This window comes from Pelecanus crispus, chromosome 1 (assembly GCF_030463565.1).
Source record: "Pelecanus crispus isolate bPelCri1 chromosome 1, bPelCri1.pri, whole genome shotgun sequence".
Taxonomy (NCBI): domain Eukaryota; kingdom Metazoa; phylum Chordata; class Aves; order Pelecaniformes; family Pelecanidae; genus Pelecanus; species Pelecanus crispus.
In genome coordinates, this window is record NC_134643.1 from 171380787 (window position 1) to 171404359 (window position 23573).

Consider the following 23573-nt stretch of genomic DNA (forward strand, 5'->3'; position numbering starts at 1 on the left):
CATCTCAAATGCTTATTTTCAGTTTCCATCTTGTACAGAATATTTTGTGTAGGTAGTTACTCAGCAGTGTACACTTTCAAAGTTGAAGGAAACTTTTGCACTGTCATTAGAATACTTACCTGTACTCACAAGTCTTGGCTCAGAAAGTGCTTATGCATTTTAGCCAGTAGGTTTTTATATCTCATTTTACAGCAAACATGAAAGATATTATTCCAAAGTGTGTGACTTTTCACTCTGTCCTATGACATTTTAGCCTGTTTAGAGTCCTCAAGGTTGTCTGCTTTTAGTGTACACAGTTCATACCCTTACCCGTATTGCTTTTTTCAACAGTATTTTAAAACTTTCACTAAGTGCTGAATTTCTATTTGTCAGGTCTAGAAGGTTTCTTATCTTTATGATCATTATAATTTCTTTTGTACTTTGTTCTGTTTGCCTGTCAGATCACAACTGCTTATAGAAGAGGAAAAGAGATGTTATGATGAATTTGCTGTGGTGAAGAATGAGAACAAAGAAGAGAACACTTCTTGCTCAATTCAGTGAGTTATTTAACAAGCCCTTTTTTTGCATAATATTTTGGAAGAGAAAAACATATTAATTTCAGGCCTACACAGATGAAATAAAATCTTTCACTGCTTAACAAGGCAGTTTCAGTTTTTTTCCTGAGTTGTGTAAGAAATCTTCTTTATAGCCTTTTCACAAAGCTGAAGCAAAACCAACACTACAATATCTACCCTGAAAAATGCCTCTTCTTCACTGCTTTCAGACTGCCTACTTTTGGACTTCCGGAGTTTCCTAAGAAGGTAAATTTAAGGCAATTACCTTACGCCATGCACAGGTAAAATTAACAAACTGATCATTATAGCTAAACTTGATGGAACACATAGTTTATTCTTTCCCATTGTTTAAGGTGACTAATTGCAATTTTATTTCACTGAGGGAAAAAGAAAGGTTTTGCTTTTTCCCACTGTATTGTCTTCCCCATTTTCCTCATTACCAAAAAGAGCACAGGAAGAAGTGAAAGATCATGTCTTGAAAGGTAACCTTGTATCAAAATACATGAAAAATAATTGAAAAGTAGACTAATTAAAGTTCTTTAAAATTTTAAATCCTTTTTTTTTAAAAACACACTAAAATTTACAAAGATAAAAGAGCTCAGATATATTTTTTATTACAAGGTCTTATCAGTCAGTGACAAACTTATTTTTTATTAATAAATTCCAGTTTTGATTAGAACACGAATGCGTGGAATATTAGTATCAATCATTATCAAAATGCGACAGTTGAAATTCCCATTCAATGGAAAATTAATCAAAATATATATAAATAACAATTATTTAAAATGTTTAAACACTTATTTATGGTAATGACAATTTAATTGTTCAATTAAAATTTAATTGCTTCTTGAATATAAATAGTTTGGAGCTAAGGCTATGCATATAAATTGATACTAGGTAAAAAGATCAGATAAAGAATAATGACTTTATCTGACAAGCATTTAATAGGTTATAACATTTCATAAAATTCTAGAGGCACTTAAGGTACAGAGAAAACTTTTGAATTCAAATTAAGCTTGCATTTAAGTATTTACTGCATCCCTTTAAAAGCTTAGCAGTAAATGGAACCATGAATAATGAGTTTGGGATTTTAGTTTACAATGAAAATGTATATTACCCTAACAAACTCCTAAATTATAATGATATCCCAAAATCAATTATTTCAAACTTCTCTCAGGAAGCACAGAGCACCTTCTTACATCTTTCTGGAAGTGTACAACCTTCTCCCCTCTGCTTCTTCTGACATGTTATAGATAGCAGACAGTAGAAGCAGCAACAGAACTGTCATTCCCATGTGGTCTCCAGTGTGATCCTGCAGTTTTGGCACTTTATTCACCCAGTCTACAGCTTGTGGCTGCAAATGCATGTGGGAGGAAGAAAGGTATACCTGGTTCTCAACCACACATTCAGTGAGTTGGGAAATGCAATCTTGGTCTAATGCTATGTAGTGTGCCTGACAACAAATGAATTATATAAACTCATTATTTGAATAGCAAACAACACTGATCACTTACATAATATTTTTCTTCTTTATTTGATCTTCATAAGTTTTGGAACAGAAACACAGTACATACTTTTAATTCTGTTACTGGAACCAAAGTTGAAAAAGAGGAAACAACATATCAATTTATTAAAGCAGTATGCTTTAAAATGGAAAAGAACTGCAAAGCATTGTTTTGCTGAATTCAGTAAACTAGACTATTGTAACATATATTAATATATTATTAATTTCAAAGCATATCAGATTTTAGTATATAGTTCTTGATACTTTAAGGCGTACATTTATTTGTAAAAGAACAGCAAAAAACCTCAGCCATTCATCTTCACAACCAAAGGAAAAAAAAAGATGCTACTGTTCTGTTAAAGACAACAAAAAATCTAAATATATCTGTATGTTTTAAAGTTCATAATACTGTTACTTTGTACACCTGCTATCTACATAGGTGACCATGTATTCAGACAGTTAATCTCCTACAAATTGAGATTATTACACATGGGTGGCCTTATATGAAAATGATGAAGAGTCGCACAGATGGCATCACAGACTTTTTTTACTCTAGGTCAACTGGTCCTCTTACAGAAGAGAAAATTAAACATCTTGAACAGGAGAATTAGAGCTCAGCTCCGGATGTGCGATGTTGCACATGATAAATGCTCTGTAAGCCAACTGTCCCACTTGCATTGTGGAATTCTTTGATAGGTATGGTAGGCTGAATATTTCATCCTTAATTCAACAGTGTTCCGAATGTTCAAGGTTTATTACAGCTACACAGTGCTTCACTGAAGCCAGAAGTTTCTCTACAATACCCTACCTGTGTGGAATAAATGACAGTGCTGGAACTTTATTTTGGATGCCATGTGTTCTTGTCTCATTCAGTTTCATGAAATATTTTTCCATCCAAAAAACAACTTTAACCACTGTTTCTCATCCTTTAATCGGAAAAGGAGTACTGCAGTACAAGAAATAATGAAATTGCAACTGTTCCTTTAAGAATTCTTTTTTTCCTATGAAAGATTGGTCTGCTTCTGTTGTGGATGAGGGGACTTGTTTTCTGGTCTTGCACATCAACTCAAATTGTACATCAAATCAATAATAGAAATCTAAAAAAAAAAAAAAAACAGATGTGGAGATGGAAAGAATGATGGGTGTGATGGATCAATAAGCACAAGAGGAAGAGCAATTAGTGTTTGAAATAACTAAAACAAACAAAAAAATGAATAGAAATTGCAGGCCGATATATCTTGGAGGAAATATAAGGAGAATATACGTATTGAGGATATGAAAAGTGATGCTTCAAAGAATAACTGAATTGCTTTTCCTGTACATACATTTCATATGCTTTCAATGAAATGAAAAGAAAGTGTACCTTAAATTAAAAAACTATATCTTTGGGAAGTTCATCTAAACCTGTATTTTGCAGCAAAAAATTTTAACTGGAAAAAAAAAAAAAAATCCCCCAGAAAGTGGATACACATCATAAAATACATATTAGAAAAAAAAAATGTTTTATAAACTGATTTCCAAAGCTTGATTCTGATTGATGCCAATGAGAACATGCCATCAATTAGTTTTGGTATAATTTGGCTCAGGTTCAAGGTACAGACTGTGAGACTGGGCACTGCACTGGAGCCTTTGTTTAAAATACGCTGAAATCAGTGCACTTTTTAATTGAGCAGGGACTACAAAAATACATTCTTTCTATAACTTCCCTCCCCCCTTTTTTTATCCCTGAAAAGATTGAAAACAGAAATAATAATAAAAAAGCAACAAAACAAAAACATAAAACAAACAATGGCTGAAATAGTGACAGACTAGAGATTATTCCACTCTGGTGGTGCAGAATTTGTCCCAAAGGCATATCCAGAGCTGTTCTATGTCCCCTCCCACTTCATTTCCTGTAGAATAGTTGTGTTCAGGGTCCTTTTTTGTCCAGTGCTTCTATTCCATCCATCCATCCATCCATCCATCCATCCATCCATCCATCCATCCATTTATCGCCTGTTGTGATTGGAAAGACATTGCCTAATGTTGTAACCACTCAAAATGTGCTATCTGTCCCATGTTTCCTAAGATGCTTGCAGTGCTCTTATGGATTAATTTTATTACTGTTATTATTTAAGTAATGCAGAGCCATACAAAGATAACCAAACAAGCTCCAGACTGAGAGGTCAAGGCTCATTACTTTGGGCGCAATAATATGCTGAAAAAGTATATGGTTTCCAGGTCAAGAACTAATATTTTTTAAAGGTACTGTAATTTGTAGAAGTAAGTAAGAAGAATTATGTCTTGTAGAAGACCTTATTCAAAGCTAGCTTAGATATTGTTAATACAGTACTGAACTGCATAGTAGATAAACCCTGTGACTGCCACCCACTCCATGAAGAATTTCTATAGTAGAGGAAGCCAGTGTAGACTACATATTACAATTATAGTCGGTATACAAACTTCTGGTGGTTATTCATAGTCCTCAAAAATCAAAAGTTAAAAAACCAAACAATACCTCCGAAGAAGTGTTACAGTACTGAGTTACAGAACTAAAAATATGCTACTCATATCACTAGCAAGTCCAGTCTAATTTTTGTCTCTGATCTCATTGACATCAATATGTTGCTGATGTTTTTGCATAGAACAGGATTTCCTGAGTCACAGTAAAATGTGATATGAAGCAACATACAAAATGCAGTCAACATGAAGATGCTGTTTTTCTATTGTGTTTTGCAAAGTGTAACTATAAAAGGTATTTTAATAGAAATCATCCTGTATTACACCCTGCCACAAAAACATAAACTAAATCCATCAAATGCCAGACAGCAGTCAACATAAACATTAATGATACATGTTAATGTTTCCTACAAAAATGAGAGATGAGGTACATGACTAGCATTTGGTTCAAAGACACTCACAACACCATCCAATTGTCTTCAAACAACTTGTACATCTGTAAGACCAGTCTACTTACCACAGCACAACAACTCTTCTTACTGTCTGCTTACAAATGTTCATGAAGAGGAAAAGGTATTTCTGAATAAAGTGACACTTAACCAGGGATTTAGAGTCTTGTTATTTAATTTATTAATTTACCCTGTAGTTCAAATTCTCTTGTTCTACTTAATTAATTAAATGTCTCATTCAAGATTTGAATCACCAACCTTCCTTACATAGAAAGAAAGTATAGTGCATGGAGCAAAGAAATAGTGGTACCCGAAAGTTTGTGTCTCATGACAGGTCCTTCAATTATGCAGATGATTCAGTAGAGAAATTTCACTTTGTACTCAAATTAGAAAATAACAAAACAACATAATGTAACTTAGGTGACTTCAATCAAGCAAAGTCTATCAGCTATCTGAAAGAAAAGCAAAATTACTTCCCCATTTCATAACTATATTTTCATCATTTACTTTATGTATCTCTAGTTAGAATAAATCCTTCTTCCTGAAAAAGAAATTAGTAGATAAGCTGAAGATGCCCAATTCCAAAGGGATGTATCATCTACCTGTCCTGAAAATCATTCTTTTAAGTTAGTCAGTTAAAATGGAGAAATATCACATCAGTGGCTATTATTGAGTTTTTACTTCATTAAAACTTATCCTATTTCTTTCAACAAATCTCATTTCTCTATAGTGCTAGACACACAAGATACAGTCTGAAAGCTACCTTTGACAAATCCATTCTGAAGCATGAAACACTGTTGTTATTTGTTATTAGTTATAATTATGGCTATATGCTTGCTGAGAAAAAAAATTGTGTAGTACTCAGAATCATATCTGATATTCCTCTTTCCTCTAATTAGTTAATTATGGTATTTAAAAAAAAATTAAAAATCCATGCTAGATGTTCCTAATTATCTTGTCTTTCTTATGCATGGAAGTGGCTTTCAGGAGAATTTGCTCCATGATCTTCCTGGGACTGAGGTGTAGCTGTCTAGTCTGTAGTTCCTTAATTACTCCAGTTTGCCCTTCCTGAAGATGCATTTGAGGTTTGCCTTCTTCCAGTCATTTGGAACCTTCCCCAGACACCATGGTCCTTTGAAGATGATAAAGAATAGACTCCCAGTGACATCCTTCAAATCCTTGAGCACCCTGGGGTGTGGCCCATCTAGTCTCATGGAAGTACGTACATCTTACGTACCTCTGCCCCACTGAGCATGTGGGCTCAAATTTTCCTTAGCATTTTTTATTCTACTAATACACTCATAGAAGCCTTTCCTATTGCCCTTCACATTCCTCCCTAGTTTCAGCTTTGGTGTTCCCAGTACATCCCTGTACACACAACCAGTGTTTCTATAATCCTGTTTGGTAGCCTGTCCAAGTTTCCACCTTCTGTGATACTTCTTTTTTTCTTTGAGCTTGTAGGGGAATTATCACACATACACACGTGCACACGCACACACACATGAAATGGCCCAGCAAACAGCACCTGTTAAGATAGAAACATAAGTGTAAACACTGTATGTGAATGAAATATCTGAAGGGGTAGTTGCCAGAAAAAATGATAGTTAATCATCTGGATTAAGCAGGGATTGACTAGGGAATGACCAAGAGACTTGGGGAAACAAATAAACAAACAAACAGTCAACTGGAAAAGAAAAATAAAAGCAGCATGAATATTTGTGACAGAGGAGAGACTGTGGAGAGGAAGCAGCAGGCATCAGAGGACGTCTGTCCTTGTTGGCAGTGTCCCCGGACCAGCCTGACTCCTGCCTAGGCTGGGCAGCGCATGAGGCACCAGAAGCTGCCTGCACCCAGCAGTGGGTTGGCAGTGCTGGGGCTGCACACAGGGACTCCACCTTGGGGTGCAGAGGACACCTCCTGGGGTCAACCACTTGCCATTGTATGGACAGATCTACTAAGACTGTAAGGAATGTCAGAATTACACACAGAGCTGGCGCGCCCATGGCTACAACACGAAGGGTGCGCATCCAGGGGAACCCGCACTCCCAGGGGAGGGAGTTACCTAGCCAGCTGGAAGAGGTGAGTATATATGTATGCAACTGTGCAAAGGGGTGCGTGTGGATGTGGGATTAGGATTTCTTGGGATCAGCTATAGAAGGTATCTGTTGCATTGGTTCTGAACTATGTAGCATTAATAAATTAGTAAACCACCTCTATCCTGTGAACTGAGCAGATTTTTTCTGCCACAGAGCTCAGCCATGCTGAGCATCACTGTACATTCCTCGAACCACCATGCTGTCCCAGTGCAATGTTCCCTTGACTTCCCCCTCAATAGAGTGGAACTTTTTTTTTTTTTTTTTTACTTTGAGGATTCCGTGAAGATCAACTAACTCCCCTGGGCCTCTTTGCTCTCTCCTGTTAGATCCTGCCAAGCAGATCCCTGAACAAACTGAAATTGTTCTCTTGTCATGAAAATGCATTTAATGAATTATAAGAATAGTGAATTAAAATACTATATCATTTTGATATGAAAAGAAAAAGGAGTTTTTTTTGTGTAGCATTCTGCCAAAGTAGAGACTTTGAATACAAATTTGATTTGGCATCTGGGAACTCAATTAGAACAAATAAAAGGATAACTCTTTAAATTAAGTGTCTCCAAATAAGTATTTAATTTCTGCTTAATAAGGTAATGAGAGATAGAGGTGAAAGAATACATGCATAAAATTGAAGGTTTAGCTATTCTGTTACTGAGAAATAAATAGGGAAGGAGACAGGAACAAACCCCAGATGTTCATTTTTTAATCTATTTTGTCTGTGTCCCAAAGGGGCAGGTTTCAGCATACTTGAGAGCATTAATGTCCAGCTTACTCACATAAAACGGAGAAGAAATAGGGAAAAGAAGGTGACTAAACATGAATGTGGATTATTAAAGAATTTATTTGATGCAAATAAATGTTTTCTGATCCTGAACTCCTTAAATTGGAAAAGAGAGCCTGGCAGATAGAAATGAAAAGACTAATATTTATTACCAGTGCAAATATCCATGGAAAAAAATGTTCTGTCTTCCTGAACACTTTCAAGGTATTAAGACCAATTTCAGATTCATAAACAAATATGAAGCCATTAATATTCTGTTAAATGTCATACTTCAGACTGGGGCGCTACCTCTCACAAATGAGCCTGCTTTAAGTCACCTTTTTGTTCTGATGGATAGAATATTCCAAAGTATACCCATGCATGCAGACATTGTCATGTTTGATATCATGACACTGATATAATTCCTTCAACATGAAAGAAAGTAGAGTCAGAAAGGGTAGGTTATGAGAGTAGCATACCAGTTACTTATCAATAACTCCTAATGTGCAAGCTCTTGACCCATTATAAACTGTGAGGAGCAAGACTGCTTGCATTTACAGCTTTATCATTTCAGCAACTCTATTACAGTATCCTTGCAGTAAGGCCATATTTATGTGAGGAATAGGCACTGGGTTTACTTATTTTGTTGTTAAACCACGTTTAAGGAGAAAAAATTTCTTTGTTAATGCTCTTATTTCAACTGCAGTGGCTTATTTCAGTTTAGTCAAAGCTGATTCCTGTGTCAAATCTTATTTTAAGTGAAACATGATATTCTGTATTTCTTTTTTCACTCATTAATTATATTTATTGTTGAATCTCTGATAAATCCTTTTTGAGGCTGTGAGATTTAGTGGACTCCCATGCACAGCAGGGGGGATTTTGCCTATCTGGTCTGTGAGATGACTTTGGCAGACTCTAAGTTACAGGGGGCTCCTCCTTTCCCATCCCAGTGAAAGCTGCTGGTTCTGTGTCCCCAGGTCTAGACATCAGCGAGGCTGAGCATGTATTCCCAGCAGGTGCCCGCACACATACCTGCGCATGCAAATATATAGTACACAGCTGCCTACATAGACAAATGAAGACAGAGGGCAGCACCTTCACCAGTACCTGCACAAATATTGCCAAAACCTCTTCTTCCTCTCTGGTTGATTAGGAACAAAGGCCATTAGTGGAATATACACATCTGCACACGCAAAAAGGGACTCTCCCATCGTGGTGTTAAGAACACAGTGTATCATCGAGCTGGCCCCAGTCCCTAGTGTTCTCCAGTTGTTGGCCCCTAGATACATGGTACCTTCAGGCTCACTGTCCTGCACCAGTGGCTGGCACTGCCGCCTCTGACCCTACTCAAGGGCTAGAGCGGCTTGGAGTTTGCTAGTGTTCACACACACATGTGCGTGCATGCATGCTCAGAACAGGAGTGCATCCTCACAGAAGGTAGTTAAAAATAGGATTTAATAAGAATATGGGGAAGACTACAGTGATAAAGCTAAGAGCTTAGCTAAGTAAGAATACTGTCCAGCAGCTGGCTTATGCAGCTTTTCCCTGGAGTTTTTTCACACTTGTTCCCCTCTGATCTACCTTGACCCCTTCCTTTGGTCCTTCCCCAAACTTTTCATAATAAGTCTCATGAAGTCTCAGAATTCCCTTAAAACATGTCATAAAGTTTTACATAGTCCCAAATTTTTCTTCACCCTGCATCCCCTAATAAGTCACATACCCCTCTAGGCAATAAGCCTCACTAGTTTTCATGGTGTGCTGGGTAAAGATTCTCTTTCACTGAGTCACTTTGATGAATTTCACACCCGAGACTACAGTATTCTTGGATGGTCTTAGAAACAGTCATTCAGTGTGCTCCTTTCCAATGACTAGGTTATTGGGATTCTTCTGCCCATCATTTCTCCTTTTATCCTTGATGGATCGTCATGTTTGGTGTGATTACTCAAACAACATGAAAACCACAAGAATAATTGGATTTTTTTGTTTGTTTTGTTTTATATTAAAAAAGTCCTAGAGATTTAAATTACACTAAATGTTAATGTACAGTCTATTTCAACATCCATGAAGAGTATTAAAACATAAGTGCTTAGAGCTGTACTACATACATACTGGTCGTGGTTTAGCCCCAGCCAGCAACTAAGCACCACGCAGCCGCTCGCTCACTCCCTCTACCCCGATGGGATGGGGGAGAAAATTGGAGGAATAAGAGTGAGAAACACTCCTGGGTTGAGATAAGAACAGTTTAATAATTGAAATAAAGTAAAATAGTAATGATAATAACAACAATACAATAATGATAATAATAATAATAACAATATACAAAGCAAGTGATGCACAATGCAATTGCTCACCACCCACCAACCGATACCCAGACAGTTTCTCAAGCAGCAATCACTGCCCCCTGGCCAACCCCCCCCCCCCATTTCTGTACTGAGCATGATGTCATATGGTATGGAATAGCCCTTTGGTCAGTTTGGATCAACTCTTCTGGCTGTGCCCCCTCCCAGTTTCTTGTGCACCTGGCAGAGCATGGGAAGCTGAAAAGTCCTTGACTAGCATAAGCAGTACTTAGCAACAACTAAACCATCAGTGTGTTATCAACATTCTTCTCCTACTAAATCCAAACCACAGCACTATGCCTGCTACTAGGAAGAAAATTAACTCTATCCCAGCCGAAACCAAGACAATACTTAAGTAAATGGTCTTCTTTTCAGGTGTGTTAACAGTCATAACATTTCTGGGCACTCATGACTTTTGAAAAACAAGTCACTTAGTTAAGGCCAGATTTGTTACTTTCAGTAACAAGTACCTTCAAATGGGCTTAAAACTTGAAAGTAAAATAATTGGTTTTTAATGCAAGAAATATTAATTTTGAAATATAATTTAACATCAGATTTAATTCTCATGTTGACTCTTTCAGTGTCAGTTTGTCTTGGTTTCTCCATTGCTATTTTCTTCACAAAACACTAAGGTCTTTGCACCATTTGATTTTTGGCTTACAAAAGGGTCTATCTGCTATGCAACAATAGTAATAAGTCTGTATTACTCCCTAAGATCTCAGGTGCATAATGCCACCAGAAAGACCCTTTTTTCTGTTAAAGCTTGATGAACTTCTTCATCTGTTCCCTGGAATATGACAGAGGTACATATCTGAAAAGTGTTTAAATAGTTTAGGTCCTCAGGTGATGAATATTATAGAATACTCAGAATATTATTGTTGATGTACATTCAGCAGCAATAACAATTCCCCTCAGTGACTTATATGTTTTCAAAAACTTTTTGAAACTACTTAGGAAATTTCTCTCATCAAAACACTGAGGAAATGTCCATAAATTCTTATGAAATAGACAAATAGAAATGGAGACAAAAGTGTGAACTTAATGTCATTCTTGTCTGTTTTTCATACAGAAGCAGCCAAATATTTTTTGCATGTGTTTGGGGTGGGGAAGAACACAAAAGCAGAATCAGTATTGCACTCTTCTTAATGTATATTCAGAAAAAAATATAATAAAAATGAGATTTATTTTTCTTGGAAAATATCTTTTGATATCAATCCAGTAAAGTTCCCACACTGTACCTTTTGGAACAGATGAGTTTAAATGACTATTCATATGAAAAAACAAACAATAAAGTTGTCAAAAACCTTTCATGAGATACATCACTGTTCACTATTCATTTGGAAAATTACCATTTTTCCTTTATGTAAGGTCATTTAGACTCCCAACTGATAAAGAGGTTTAGTTTTCAGACACACATGGGGAATACAAGCTAATAAGCTCCATTCAAGCAAATAACGTGCCTCAGCATTGAAGTTGCAGGTGGTGAAATTGTTTTTTAAAGACAATTCAGTGTTTTCTAAATTATTTAACAATCAACTTTGTTTCGTTTTATTAAGTCATTCAAACCTGCAGCAGAAAATAGTACCTAAACAAAGGAAAACAAGTCAAGTTCTGTGCCACAGTTCTAATATTTTCACCTGATGAAAAACTGGTAATTCAGATATTGCATTTTATTTTAAGATCAGTATATAAGTAATATGGATACATTTTTACTTGAAATTTAACTACTGATTTTTGGATTTATCATAAAAGCTTGTAATGACAGCTGCAAGATGACTGTCTTTCATATTTCAGAAAGTACGCCTGCAGCAGTCCTCCAGCAATGTGAAGTCTCACTGTCTGTGTTCTAGAGAATTCATCATTTTGTAAGTTTGTGGTGGATTACACAAGCTTCTATCACAAGTAAAAAAACATGGGGTTTTTTTCTGAAAACAACTATGAGGAGTATTTTGCTGGTTATCATTCAGCCTGTTTATAATGAACTTCATCAACAACTTAATGGGCTAACAACATCGAGACCAAGTCCCTCAAACTTATGGAGCACTGCGTTTCCTGGAGATAAAATTACTCTGGACTTTACCACCCTGACTGCAAGGTCCGAAAAGTGCTCAACAGCTATTATTTTTGTTGCTGCTGAGTTCTAGCAATACTCAAAACACACATACTTATGCCCAGGCTGAGAAAATTTGTTAGTTAATAATAATGCATGGGCATTTTTGCATTCACAAATGCACATACAGTACTCAGTATTCACACACAACAAGTATGTGTTAAGTGCAGTCTTCCAGCTTGTAGCAAAGTACCGTTGCCAAACTTGGTTTTACAATATACATTTGGAAATCCAACAGATATTCTGTTCTCCAACAAGAAACAAAATACAAAATCATACAATAATATTGAAAAGTAGAGGTGTTGCTTTTGCTTTGCACATTAAAATAAGGATTTTTACACTTATTAATCCAGAAACACCTCCAAAATAAACACAAAATTATTCACAAAAATATATCCAAGCAGCTCATTGTTATTCCCTATTGATTATTTTCCTACCTTAAATATTAGCATCAGAAAAGTAAGAAATAAAACAAACACAAGAAATTCAAACAAAAAACTCTCTGGACTTAAGCAGAATTATAGCTGTGTATGCCTCCTGAGAATTTGATTCCATGTGATTAGATGCTAAATGGCTCTGCAAATATGAACACAGGATACAGCAGACATTTCAAATGAAATTGCCTGGGGCTTAAAAATATAACCAGAATTATTTCCTCCATCCCACCATTAGTCCTGTAAATTCTAGAAAACTAAATAAACGAACATAGAAACCTCAGTTAAACATACATTTCTTTCTTTTATAAACATCAGTTGGAGTTTTCTTCTAATTTGTTTGCTTCCTCTTCTGTAAATAGATATCAGTATGTTTTTGTGATTTAAGAATGTTAATTGGTTAATAACAATGACATTTCTAAGTTTGGATTAATTTGTGTTGACTTTTCTTCTCACGGTGCCATCCTCACAAAATCTTAAAACACCTCAGTTGATCCTCAAAGTGCCTTTTGAGAAATAAGGACTTCTCTTTTCTCTGTACTACTTAAATTAGCTGAACTGATTTTCAGATGGCACAGAAGAAACATATAATTTTAACTGTTGTAGCTTTCTACAAAGATGATGTTCAAAATTAATCTGAGACAGTGAGAGAAATGTGTCTAGGTTATTTCAAGAATTACTTTTTAAGCTTTGATAAGAATGACCTCCTTTGAAAACAATGAGTTTAACTCTCTAACCTGTTACCATGATGAAAAAAATATAACTTATTCAATACTGTTATCCATATTTGTTAAACTATGAGTTTTCTTCATGGATCTTGCTCTCTATTCACCTTTATGGCAGGTAACATGACTCATTAATTGCCTAGAATAACAAGGGTTAGAGGTTTACTAACCAAGTGAATTATCCTGTGTAATAATAATTGCTGTTGTCTGCTTTAAAATAATGTACAGTTAACAGGTGTAGAACATAAGGGCATAAGAAGTAATAATAATAATAATAATAACAATAACAATAACAATAACAATAACAATAATAATAATAATAATAATAATAATAATTTCTAATAATGCTCATATACAGGAAGCCGACTCCTGAAGGACAAGTAGACCAAGACTGGAAATTACCGGGGAAGAGGGTATGCCCGGTGCACAAGAGGACATTATTCTTCTTGTTAAGAGGATGGGTCTTGGCTTGACCATATCTCTATGTGTCTATCATGTGCGGCAACAGGCAAATGAAGAAGATCAATGTCTTCCCTGGGAATGCCCCTATGTTTCCTGCTGCAAAGCCAGAGAGGATCAAAAACAGGCTGCCTGCATGGGTACCATTAACACACAGATTACGGTCTTGGTAGTACTTCCAGCTTCTGGTCACTCCCCAGGCGAATGAGGAGGAAACAACTCATAGCTCATCTCTCTGAGGAAAGCTACCATTTGGAAAAGTACAGATGATATATCATGTTTAAGAGGAGATGGTATGTGCTTCTGCACTTGTTTTGTGTTTTAACATAAAATAAATTTGGGGGTCATCCTGATCTTATCAAACCTGGTGGAATTATGTTGCATTTACAGTGGTAATAGTGAATTTAGTCAGACCTACAGCAGAATGTATTCTGTTATCGCATTTTCCTGAATGAGCAGGTTTCTTGCTGGGAATACCCAAAAATAAATTTAAAAATACCTCAAAAAGATACTGTGAACATACTAACACCTTTACAGCAAATTCTTAAGTCCCATTAAACATTTAATCACCATTGATATCCACCTTAGAGAATACTTTTGTGGTAAGTATTCTCTGAAAATCTAAAAACTTGATAAAGGCTGTCTAGTATAGCTCTCACAAAACTTTTGTAAAACATCTTAAGACCTTACAGTTTGGGGTTTTTTTTTAATAAATATATATTCACATAGTTAGGTATTAGGAATCTAGGCATTTAGATACTGTTAAATGAACATTACCTCAGCAAATTTCAATTGGTAGAACCTGATTTCTGACAATTCTCCTGAAGACTATTTCTAATTCTGTTGCTATGGAAATATTTTTGGACTGCCAAACATGCTATAAAGAACATATAAAGTATCACTTTTCCAGCTGAAATATCAAGAGTATACTATCCATGATCATGTATTATTCCAGACCAATGTCATTAGAGTAATCTATGTTGGTTAGTTTAGAAAAATATTTGTCCAAAAATCTTTTCTATTTATAAAAGCTCAGAACTGTACCACAATGTTATCTGAGAAGAAGCAGAAAAGCTTGGATACATCTGTGTGCTGGTTTTGGCTTGGACAGAGTTAATTTTCTTCATAGTAGCTACTATGGGGCTATGTTTTGGATTTGTGCTGGAAACAGTGTTGATAACACAGGGATGTTTTCATTGTTGCTGAGCAGTGCTTACACAGAGCCAAGGCCTTTTCTGCTTCTCACCCCACCCCACCAGCAAGTAGGCTGGGGGTGCACAAGAAGTTGGGAGGGGACACAGCCAGGACAGCTGACCCCAACTGACTAAAGAGATATTCCATACCATATGACATCATGCTCAGCATATAAAGCTGGAGGAAGAAGAAAGAAGGGGAAGACATTTGGAGTTATGGCGTTTGTCTTCCCAAGTAAACATTACGCATGATGGAGCCCTGCTTTCCTGGAGATAGCCAAACACCTGCCTGCTGATGGAAAATAGTGAATTAATTCTTAGTTTTGCTCTGCTTGAGCGTGTGGCTTTTGTTTTAATTATTAAACTGTCTTTATCTCAACCCACGACTACCCACGAGTTTTCTCACTTTTACTCTTCTGATTCTCTCCCCCATCCCACCAGGGGGGAGTGAGCGAGTGGCTGTGTGGTGCTTAGTAGCTGGCTGGGGTTAAACCACGACAATCTGTTTGCAATGAATATGGCAAACTCCAGGGAAGAGTAAGAAATGTAAAAGCTTTGTGGCATAATAAAAATTTTGCACCTAATTTAAACAATGCTGACTAGTATGTACCACTGTTGTCTACATAAGTGGAGTATTTAGGGACTCAGACGGATAATGAAACAACCTTGGATGTATTGATATAATAAATGTATCCAGAGGCAACCTGTGCACTTGACCCCCACAACCCACATAGTTGAGTGACAAACCAAATACGCAATCTTACAGCAGCATTTTAATGTAATTAGGATGGTGTTATGAGCCAGTAACACCAGAACTGGAAGTAAAGCCTGGCAGTCAAGCAGTTTGGCTGAGCTGAATGAGCATAGATATGCTCTTGCTGGAACTCTGCAAATGAGGCTACATGCGTATGGGCTTTGCTGCTGCTTCTTTTTGCTTCTAATCCATTTTGTCTATGGCAAAGGCAAGACTGATGCCCACATCATAAATAAAAGTAGATTGGGAAAAAATACCATGGAGTTAGAAATCCAAATCTAGCTTCACTAAAGCTGGAGCAAAAGCCTTATGAAAACTCTTATTTATGCTAATATTAGTATCATGTAAAATAAAACCCATATGCATTACATCATTATGGCACGACCTAATAAAATGATCCATGTCCAAATCCAGGTATGGACCACTGTCCTTCCTCTCTCTTTAGAAAAGCTGTTAAAGCCTCTAAGACCGCTTGTAGAAATAACACAGACTAAATAATATGACTCAGATCATCCAGATGCAACCTCTGATTATTGTGAAAGAACCATGTGGCCATATAACGCCAGCCAAAATAATTTCCTGCTTAACCAGTTTTAAAGGGTAGAGAATATAATTATAAATCAGAGATGTGGCAAGAATTCAAAGTGGTGGCTCAAACAGGGGGGCAATGGTGTAGGCTGATCTTTTTCTCTGAGTCCCAAAGACGATGCCACAAAACATTCTGCCTTCTGGTTTAATGGCTTTAGCTGCTAAGTTCAATTGCAGATACCTCAGCAGTAGATACATACAGCTGTATGTGCATCATCACTGATCTGTCTGAGCAAATGAGATATTCCATTTGTTTACAGAGAAAGAAAATCTATTAGAATGAAAAAGTTTGCTATCCTGAAACATTACACTTTAATGTGAAAAGGAACAAGAAAACACCTTCCTCTTGCTTCTGTCATTATGGATTAATAACAAAGTACAAGCCTGCATTTCCTCTGCTGTTGAAATAACTTTAATGAAAAACACAAAAACAAAGAAATATCTGCTAAAGAAGTGTTATTTTGATAGAAAAGCATATGTTTGATACATAGTTTTATATGTTTGATAGAAAGGCTCTGTGTTTAACAGCCAGACCAGTCATCCCCAGCGTACTCAGGCCCCTGAGCTAGAGGATAGGGATGGGGACCAGAATGGAAGCCTCATAGTCCAGGAGGAAGCAGTTAAGGACCTGCTATGCCACCTGGACACTCACAAGTCTATGGGGCCAGATGGGATCCACCTGAGAGTACTGAGGGAGCTGGCAGAGGAGCTTGCCAAGCCACTCTCCATCATCTATCAGCAGTCCTGGTTAACAGGGGAGGTCCCTGATGACTGGAGGCTTGCCAATGTGACGCCCATCTACAAGAAGGACCGGAAGGAGGACCCGGGGAACTACAGGCCTGTCAGCCTGACCTCGGTGCCAGGACAGATTATGGAGATGTTCATATTCAGTGAACTCAACAGGCAAGTGCAGGTCAACCAGGGGATCAGGCCCAGCCAGCATGGGTTCACAAAAGGCAGGTCCTGCTTGACCAACCTGATCTCCTTTTATGACCTGGTGACCCACCTGGTAGATGATGGAAAGGCTGCGGATGTCATTTACCTGGACTTTAGCAAAGCTTTTGACACAGTCTCCCACAATATTCTCCTTGGGAAGCTGGCAGCTCATGGCTTGGACGGGCGTAGTCTTCACTGGGTAAAAAACTGGTTGGGTGGCCGAGCCCAGAGAGTTGTGGTAAATGGAGTTAAGTCCAGTTGGCAGCTGGTCACGAGCGGTGTTCCCCAGGGCTCTGTTTTGGGGCCAGCCTTGTTTAATATCTTTATCACTGATCTGGATGAGGGGATTGAGTGCACCCTCAGTAAGTTTGCAGACGACACCAAACTGGGTGGGAGTGTCGATCTGCTGGAGGGTAGGATGGTCCTGCAGAGGGACCTGGACAGGCTGGATCGATGGGCCGAGGCCAACTGTATGAGGTTCAACAAGGCCAAGTGTCGGGTCCTGCACTTCGGGCACAATAACCCCATGCAATGCTACAGGCTTGGGGAAGAGTGGCTGGAAAGCTGCCTGGCTGAAAAGGACCTGGGGGTGTTGGTCAACAGCTGGCTGAACATGAGGCAGCAGTGTGCCCAGGTGGCCAAGAAGGCCAACAGCATCCTGGCCTGTATCAGGAATAGTGTGGCCAGCAGGAGCAGGGAGGTGATTGTCCCCCTGTACTCGGCACTGGTGAGGCCACACCTGGAATACTGTGTCCAGTTTTGGGCCGCCTCACTACAAGAAAGACATTGAGGTGCTGGAGCATGTCCAGAGAAGGGCAACGAAGCTGGTGAAGGGTCTGGAGCACAGGCCTTATGAGGAGAGGCTGAGGGAACTGGGGGTGTTTAGCCTGGAGAAGAGGAGGCTGAGGGGAGACCTTATTGCTCTCTACAACTCCCTGAAAGGAGGTTGTAGTGAGGTGGGTGTTGGTCTCTTCTCCCATGTAGTTAGCAATAGGAGGAGAGGAAATGGGTTCAAGCTGTACCAGGGGAGGTTTAGATGGGATATTAGAAAAAAATTCTTTACGGAAAGAGTAGTCAAACATTGGAAGAGGCTGCCCAGAGAGGTGGTGGAGTCACCATCCCTGGAAGTGTTCAAAAAATGGGTAGATGTGGCACTTTGGGACATGGTTTAGTCTAGTCTACCCTTGATTGGCTTAGAGTAGACTTGGTAATGTAGGTTAATGGTTGGACTGGATGATCTTAAAGGTCTTTTCCAACCTAAATGATTCTATGATTCTATGATTCTATGATTGTATGTTGTTTCTATGCTGTTCTTACCTTTTTCCATCTCCTTTCTGCCCATGCTGAGATATTTTTTTATTCTAAATATACTGTTGGTTTTTTACACATCTTTTTTGAGGTAAGACTATTAATTACCTTGTTAAAATTCCCAAAAGATTAGTTAGGTTATAATTTTTTCATTTATGATATTTAGGGTATTTCTCTTTAAAAAATATCATGTACTGTTTGTGAGAAAAATATCTCAGCGTGCTCAGAAATTATTCTCGCTCAAAGAAATCTTTGTCTAAAATCTTAGTTATTGGCTTTGTTATCTGGTCTAACTGTATTTTTCCAGACTTGGAGAACTAGCAGATGGAACTAGGCAAATGACAAATTTGTTTCATGCCTACACTTAAATATTCCTGCAGATACTACAGGTTTTGATGAGAAACCCATTGACTGTCTCAGTGGAATATTGAGCCTGTGTTTATGGAAATGAAAACAAGAACTACAGAGTCCTTTATGTACTGTTTCATGGGGTTAAGTGTTTTAATATTGCTAAAGGTATTTGCAGTTTTAGTCTGCAAAGTTTAGTTTTTTGCTTGCAACCCACACACCCTGAAGCTTTCATGGAAGCATTTAGGCCAAGTGCTCTTATCCTTGCTGTCTTGCACTGGTGCATTTTGAAGCACTGTTATTCTGTTTTCCCGGAGAATTTTTTTTTTTTTTTTCACATGCAAATCATCGTATTTCCCTTCTATTCCTGATGCTTTTTAGCTTTAGTTTGTAATCCTGTACTGAAGTGTCCCCCTCCCCTGTCCATCTAGTAGCTTCTAGACTGTTGACTCCATATTACAAGAAGACAGATAATAAGTGGGTAACAGTCAATTTTATATCCAACAAATATTACGCAAATTACAAACATTCACAAAGCTTAGCAACCAGTATGCAACCCTTACACCTAATTAAGCCTACTCAATCAGTGCCAATAATATCATCAAAGACCACAGACAGGAAGTTTGAGTGGGTATTGATGAAAGCTATAGTTCTTCTGAGGAAAAAAACAGTGTGGTCATGGTTGTTGACGTGATCATGAGACCCCCTGCTGCACTGGAAAGGATACCTAGGAGAGGACACTCATCTGGGGACCTACACTTCTCTTCCTGACTGTCTCTGGGGATGGTTTTCCCTTTTCTCTTACTAACTCTTTCCCTCGTTGTCCCTGCTTCTTTCCCTAGGGCAATCTTGAAGGCAATGTACACCATCAGCTTCAGATCTGAAGAATAAAGCTTTGTGCATGTCAGCCTATTTCAAATTTTTTTTTGTGCAACTTTATAAATACTTCTACATCAGCTGCGTATTCAAGTAGTTTTTATTACAAGTGACCTATTTATCAAGCTGTTATCCAAGTGATGGAAAAATAATTTGGTGCAGAGTTTTCCAATTAAATAAATGTGTTTAGGATTAATATGAAAATAATTTGTTTGTATCACTATCCAGTCAGTGAATTGGCACTTAGCATAAAATAACAGACAATAAAGATACATGACAGTAATTTATGAGTCTATGTCTGAGCCTTCCAATATGATCATGCAACTATAAATGGTACCCCTGTAAACCATGGATCACTCTTCCATAAAATAGTTACTCCCAATTGCATTAATTAATCTGTGTTTGGAAATGCAGAAACTAAAGTTACTGCTGAACTAGCAGCACTGTGATATTTGAATCAGAGACACCATGCGATCCAAAGCATTTCTGAGTAGAGTACACAGATGTCTCTTCTGTGGGGGAAACCTTCTGCTCTTGATTGTTTTCCTTTTTAAACAAAGGCTTTGAAACCTGCCCTTCGTGTTCTATCTTTCAGTGAACAATATAACAATCTATTGATTCCCATTATTACAAGGGTCTAGAAAGATTAGAAACTGTCTTTTATTCTCTTCGTTTTGAAATCATGCTTATGCCAGGACTCATCTCATGTCAGAACTATCTGGAAAACAGAAACACATTTAAAGTAAATAGGATATGACTTCTTTGAGCTAGGGTTAGATTTAGACATCTTAGTTCTCAAATTTAGTCTTCTATTATCCCAAAAAACCCCAAACAAACAACACCCCACTCACAAAAGAAAAGGAAAAAAAAAAACCAACCCTGAAAAACACAGATACTCAGATTTATTACTGAAAACAGCCACTGAAGTTTCAAGTCTGTGAATTTTAAAATTAAATGTTCAAAAGTGCATGATGGGGCTTGACATAGGATTAAGATTTCCTAACATGAGTACCATATTTACATCTAAAGTTTAGTGCTGAATTCAGCTATGCTGTGTGGATCACTTCATACTTAGGCATTTAGTTAGTTTAATGTAGTTATGTACGCTCACTCTATCATTAATGGAGGAATTTTGGGCACTTTAGCGTTCAATTCTCACCTGTTCATTTTACTTTGACAAAGTTTCTAAGCCCGAAGCAGGATCTGCTCTCCAACTAAATGTAAATATTTTCCTTTTCTACAAATCAGAGACTATTTTTTAATATTTCAGACCTTGTAAAAAAATTTTAGTAACAAACTAAACACATTTCTTTTATATTTCTGTGGGAGTATAGAAGGTTATCAATTAAAACAAAGAAATCTTCATACTAAAAGAACAGGAAGATCAAAGGGAAAGGGGGAGAGAGTTAGAGGTGTCATTACATCACAGTGATTTTCTGTATTGCACTATATTTCATTTGTGCAAAGCCTGTATTCTGAAGAGGGGCAAATTTATGGTTTTAAAAATACCACTGCAATTTTCTCTGACAAGTTTATCAAGAACATTTTTTGCTATAGTGAATAGCTCCCAATACTGGAGTTTTTTCAGTGGATATTTTAGGATTAGGGCTTTATTTTAAAAAATGCTCATTGTTCCCGGATGTCCTGGTTTCAGCTGGGATAGAGTTACTTTTCTTCTAGTAGCTGGTATAGTGCTGTGTTTTGGATTTAGGATGAGAATAATTTTGAAAACAAAGTGATGTTTTAGTTACTGCTGAGCAGTGCTTACACAGAGTCAAGGCCTTTTCTTGCTTCTCACACCACCCCACCAGCAAGTAGGCTGGGACTTCACAAGAATCTGGGAGGGGACATGGCTGGGACAACTGACCCCAACTGACCAAAGGGATATTCTAGAAGAATAATTCTAGAAGAGGAAAGTGAATCAAACCTGTTGTTTATTTGAGAAGCAAAACCAGCTGCAGACATATAAAAACAGAACTTTAAATCAGCTTTTACTTTAGCTACAGAACTGAAATCATGTGGAGTCAAAACAGGTGGCTGAGAAATGACCATGTTCCATCCCATGGAGCATTATTGTACAGCTAAAACATTTATGCCCGAGGCAGTTAGATTTTATAGTGTATTTCTGCACTTTACTTTCTTCATTGTTGTTCAGATATTATACAATAAGTACTTGGTCTGCAAAGAAATAAGGCACTTAAATCCTGATTAATTGTCCCTGTAGGCAGTTGCATATGAAATGCAGATTAATGTTAAATGGCAAACACCTTTCTTTACTCAGCTTCTGTTATACTTAAAGCGCATTCATTTTCTCTATTAACTATAGGCAACTAAGGACTATCTGAACTCTGCTGGGGATCCTGACTGAAGATAAGTGCCTTCCTACAGTTACATAATTAAGCCTTGAAGAGAAAAAGGTTTATGATTTACTCTGTAATCTATTGCATGTAACTCCCACTCAATTGCCAGTTATGGCTTTCATTCTTGGGCACTTAATTCTCCCCCAGCATGAGTGTAAGAGTAGGCTAGGTAAGTAATTTGGGACTGTGGGTTCTTGCAAATGGCAAGACACCTAAAAATCAGATATTGCTGTTGTCATGGTTTACCACATGTCAGCAACCAAGCACCACAAAGCCACTTGCTCACCCTCCCGGCCGGTGGGATGGGGGAGAGAATTGGAAGAGCAAAAAGTAAGAAAACTTGTGGGTTGAGATAAGAGCAGTTTAATAACTGAAATAAAATAATAATAATAATAATAACAACAATAGTAATAAAAAATGTAATGAAAAGGAGAACAACGAGAGAGAGAAACAAAACCCAGGGAAAAAAAACAAGTGATGCAACTGCTGATCAATGCCCAGCCAGTCCCCGAGCAGCGATTGCTGCCCCCTGGCCAACTCCACCCAGCTTATATACTGAGCATGACATCATATGGTATGGAATAGCCCTTTGGTCAGTTTGGATCAACTATCCTGGCTGTGCCCCCTCCCAGCTTCTTGTGTCCCTGGCAGAGCATGGGAAGCTGAAAAGTCCTTGACTAGCATAAGCAGTACTTAGCAACAACTAAAACATCAATGCATTAGCAACATTCTTCTCCTACTAAATCCAAACCACAGCACTATGCCAGCTACTAGGAAGAAAATTAACTCTATCCCAGCCAAAACCAGGACAGCTGTGCACTGTGGACTTTTAACTCAGCATCCACAACTCTTCCTGTGTTCTTTTGTGGATGTACGACTCAGTTGCTCACAGTTTGTAAATAACATATTAAAATCTCAGATACTTCTAATCTCCCTGTAGTTTTTGCAGGGGATTTTTTTTTTCAGCACTGGCATTGTTTCCATGAGCGTAACAGGTAATCTGAGGCAACTCATTTTCCTGTTTTATGCTTCATGTTTTCTGCCTCTAAAAATAGAGAAATTTGGTATAACATTGTTAGGGGCTCTGTTGCAAAAGAAAGCTCCAAGTGGAAGCAATTATTATTCCTATTGTAATATTCATTAATGTATTTCCTATTTGAGCAAATCTCTCATTCAGATTCTATGCAACAGAGTGTCTGTGTTGCATAGTGTGGTTGTACTTGAGCTGGTTTAGTGCTAGCAAATAAAAAAGAAGCTGAATGCAAATGACATTGATTAGCTCACATCTGCACTGCTTAATGGTAGCACTCCTGTCCTGGTTTCGGCTGGGATAGAGTTAAT